This window comes from Artibeus jamaicensis, unplaced genomic scaffold, assembly GCF_021234435.1.
Source record: "Artibeus jamaicensis isolate MK-2021 breed Jamaican fruit bat unplaced genomic scaffold, CSHL_Jam_final contig_1417, whole genome shotgun sequence".
Classification (NCBI taxonomy): Eukaryota; Metazoa; Chordata; class Mammalia; order Chiroptera; family Phyllostomidae; genus Artibeus; species Artibeus jamaicensis.
In genome coordinates, this window is record NW_026521282.1 from 815,951 (window position 1) to 820,097 (window position 4,147).

The 4,147-nt window shown below is 41.4% G+C and overlaps 1 pseudogene; it reads left to right on the top strand.

Moving 5' to 3' along the window:
• Positions 1-722: 722 nt before the first annotated feature.
• On the top strand, positions 723-2,736 carry LOC119053223 (heterogeneous nuclear ribonucleoprotein A1-like; annotated as a pseudogene).
• The last annotated feature ends 1,411 nt before the right edge of the window (positions 2,737-4,147 follow it).

Below are 4,147 nucleotides of genomic sequence, written 5' to 3' on the forward strand. Positions count from 1 at the left end.
AACTATTTAAAGTGATACAGCTCACCGTTGTAGTGTTATTTATCATAGCCAACATATGGAATCAGCTCAAGTGTCCATCAGTAGATGAGTAGATAAAACAACTATGGGACATTTACATAGTGGAATACTACTTGGCTATAAAAAAGAAATGTTACCCTTTGCTAAAGCATGGATGGACCTGGAGAAGAAGCCAGTCAGAGAAAAACAAATATCATATGATGTCTCTCATATGTGGAATCTAATGAACTAATAAGCAAAACAGAGACAGACATAGAGAGCAAGCTGATAGCTCTGGGGGACAGGGGATTGGTTAGGGGGAGGAGGGATCAAACAAAAAGGAAAAAGGCTCTGGCTGGTGTGGCTCAGTGGATTGGGTGCCAGCCTACAAACCAAAGGATTTCCAGTTCAATTCCCAGTAAGGGCACATACCTGGGTTGCAGGCCAGGTCCCCAGTAGGGGGCACATGAGAGGGAACCACACATTGATGTTTCTGTCCTTCTCTTTCTTTTTCCCTTCCCCTCTGTCTAAAAATAAATAAGTAAAATCTTTTAAAAACATTTAAAAAAACAAAAAGGGAAAAAGACTCATGGAAACAGACAACAGTATAGTGATCATGGGGGGCAGAGGGATACAAAGGGGATAAATGGCAAAGGAAAAAATACAATCGATCAATCAATCAACACTGTAATATAGCTCATTGCCCATTCTGATGGGCTTGAGAAATGGCCAGAAGTATGGATCTACATTGATTCATAAGAAACTGCTAATGATTTAGCTCAATAGTCAGGACTTGGAAAGAACAGCATTGGAAGTTTGGTTATAGAGGTTTGGGGAAAAGCAATGTGGGTAAACTTAACAGAAGGCTGCCCACTGCAGAGGAGACTCTCAGTATCTGGGCAGACAAAATGATGTGCTCTGTGGATGCCAGCCAGCCTCTTTCCAGACCATCCCAGTGCTTGCTCAATGGACTCATGAACAGAATGGTCATGGTGGCAACAGTGCATTATGCATGGGCTCAGCAACATAGACTTTCTCTCACCAAGGCCAACCTGGCCCTGTCTTCTTCTAAGGACCAAATCCACAACAATAGAGAATCAACAACTGCAGACATGGCACCTTGAAAGGTGTGTGGCTCAGTTGGTTGGGCATCATTCTGCAGGGCAAAGGGTCACAGGTTCAGTTCTCAGTGAGGGCATGTGGGAAGGGCAGCCGATTGGTGTTTCTCTCTCACATCGATGTTTCTCTTCCTTTTTCCCTCCCTTCTTCTTTCTCTAAAAATTAATTAATCATGCCCTAGCTGGTGTGGCTCAGTGGATTGAGATCTGTCCTGTGGACCAAAAGGTCACCAGTTCAATTCCTGGTCAGAGCACATATGTGGGTTATGGGCCAGGTTCCTGGTTGGAGTGTGCAAGAGATAACCAATCGATGTTTTCCTCACACATTGATGTTTGTCTACCTCTCTCCCCCTCTCTCCGAAAATAAAGAAATAAAATCTTTTAAAAAAATTAATTACTTATTTTTTAAAAGAATGTTGTGCCACTGAGGATTGAGATCATTCAGTAATAAAAGTTTGAGAAACTCCACCAGATATAGAACCTTAACCAGCCAGGATACAAGCTGAGAGCAAGAGAAATACGGGGAAAGATAGTAGAAGGAAATTATAAAAATCAATTTTGGGCCACTGAACAGTTACAGAAATAAGAGTTACAGACATGTGTAATTTCATCCTTAATTGCATTATTTAATTATATATTTAAAAACTTTCTGCCAGTGGACACTGCTGAGTAAGCATCATTGAAGTCTCCTCTCCTACAGTCATTGTGTCTAAGTCCAAGTCTCCCAAAGAGCCGGAACAGCTACAGCAACTCTTCATGGGAGAGCTTTGAAACAACAGATGAGAGTCTGAGGAGCCATTCTGAGCAATGGGGAACACTCACAGACTGTGTGGTGATGAGAGATCCAAACACCAAGCGCTCCAGCAGCTTTGGGTTTGTCATGTATGCTACCGTGGATGCACCCATGAATGCCTTGAATGCAAGGCCACACAAGGTGGATGGGAGAGTTGTGGAACCAAAGAGAGCTGCCTCAAGAGAACATTTTCAAAGACCGAGTGCCCACTTAACTGTGAAAAAGATTTTTGTGGGTGGTATTAAAGACACCGAAGAACATCACCTTAAGAGGTTATTTTGAACAGTATGGGAAAGTTGAAGTGATTGAAATCATGACTTACCAAGTCAGTGGCAAAAAGAAAGGCTTCGCTTTTGTAACCTTTGATGACCATGACTCTGTAGACAACACTGTCATTCAGAAATAACATGCTGTAAGTGGCCACAACTGTGAAGAAAGGAAAGCCCTATTTAAGCAAAAGCTGGCTAGTGCTTCACCCAGCCAAAGAGGTCGAAGTGGTTCTGGAAACTTCAGAGGTAGTCATGGAGGTGGTTTGGTGGTAATGACAACTTTGGTCCTGGAGGAAACTTCAGTGGTCAAGGTGCTTTGGTGGCAGCCATGTTGGTAGTAGATATGGTGATGGTGGTAGTGGTGGATATGGTGGCAGTGGGGGGTGGCTAAAATGGATTTGGTAATGATGGAAGCAATTTCAGAGGTGGCAGAAGCTACAATGATTTTGGTAATTACAACAATCAGTCTTCAAATTTTGGACCCACAAAAGGAAGAAACTTTAGAGGCAGATGCTCCGGCCCTAGTGGTGGTGGAGGCCAAAGCTTTGCCAAACCATGAAACCAAATCAACCAAGGTGGCTATGGTGGTTCCAGCAGCAGCAGCAGTAGCTATGGCAGTGGCAGAAGGATTTAATTACTGCTGAGAAACAAAGCTTAGCATGAAAGGAGAGCCAGAGAAGTAACAAAGAAGCTACAGGTTGCAACAGATTTGTGAATTGACCCAAGCACAGTGGTGGCAGGGTGTAGCTGCTACAAAGAAGACACACTTTAGACAACACTCATATGAAAAGGCAAAAACTCAAGGATTGTATTTGTGACTAATTGTATAACAGGTTATTTTACTTTCTGTTCTGTGGAAATTGTAAAGCATTCCAACAAAGTGTATTTTTTAAATTAATTAATTAATTAATTTTTAGAGAGAGGGGAAGGGCAGGGTAGAAAAATATCAATGTGTGGTTGCCTCTTGTGTGTCCTCTACTTGGGACCCAGCCGCAACCCAGACATGTGCCCTGACTGGGAATTGAACTGGTAACCCTTTGGTTTGCAGGCCAGTGCTCAGTCCACTGAGCCACACCAGCCAAAGCCCAACAAAGGGTTTTTAATGGATTACTAAATGTAATAGTGTGATCATGACACTGAATAAATGTGTCTCTTTTTAAAATGTGCTGTGTAAAGTTAGTCTATTCTGAAGCTATCTTGGTAAATTACCCCAACAGTGTGAAGTTAGAGTTCCCTAAGGGTGATGCCATGTTCCATTTGAAATTTATTTATATCCTGTTTGGGCACATAAAGCACTGTCTTCAGAAACCTTGGTGTAGTTGAATTAATAAGTTACCGTGTTGTGAGCTGGAGTTCACCATTAAAAGGGTCACCCAAGCAGAGTCATGGAGTTTATTTGGTTATTAGTAGTTGTTGACACATCCTATGTGATATATCTAAATTTCATTATGGTACCAGCTAAAATTATAGAAGGGAATGAAGTTGGTGTATCATCCATTATTGTGTATAATCAATAAATAATTTAATATCCTCTTGGAAAAAAGAGTTATATATAAAAATATACTATTTCCTGCTTCTTCTCCTTACCCTTATTAGTTTATATAGCAATTATTTTAGCAGGTAACTGTACAACTTAGTCTCTGGGTCACAAAATATCCAAGTGGAATTATTACTTATTTAGAGGAGAAACTAACACCATTAATACTGTGGCTGTCATTTGGAGAAGATTGCAAAGGCTGTTGGGATTTTGTGTTTTTCCCCTTTGGGGATAGGATGGGAGCATATTTTTTTGAAGGATGCTAGCATTTTGTCAGACAGAAACATAAAGTTGTCAGCATTGCTGATGGAAGTTCAAATACATGTAGAAGGGTTGTATTGATGTTGAGAAGCCAAAAAGGTGGGAGGGGGAATTATGCCACATCTGGTTTTGTGATGCTGGCTCAGGGACTCTTCAACCACATTTCTTCCTT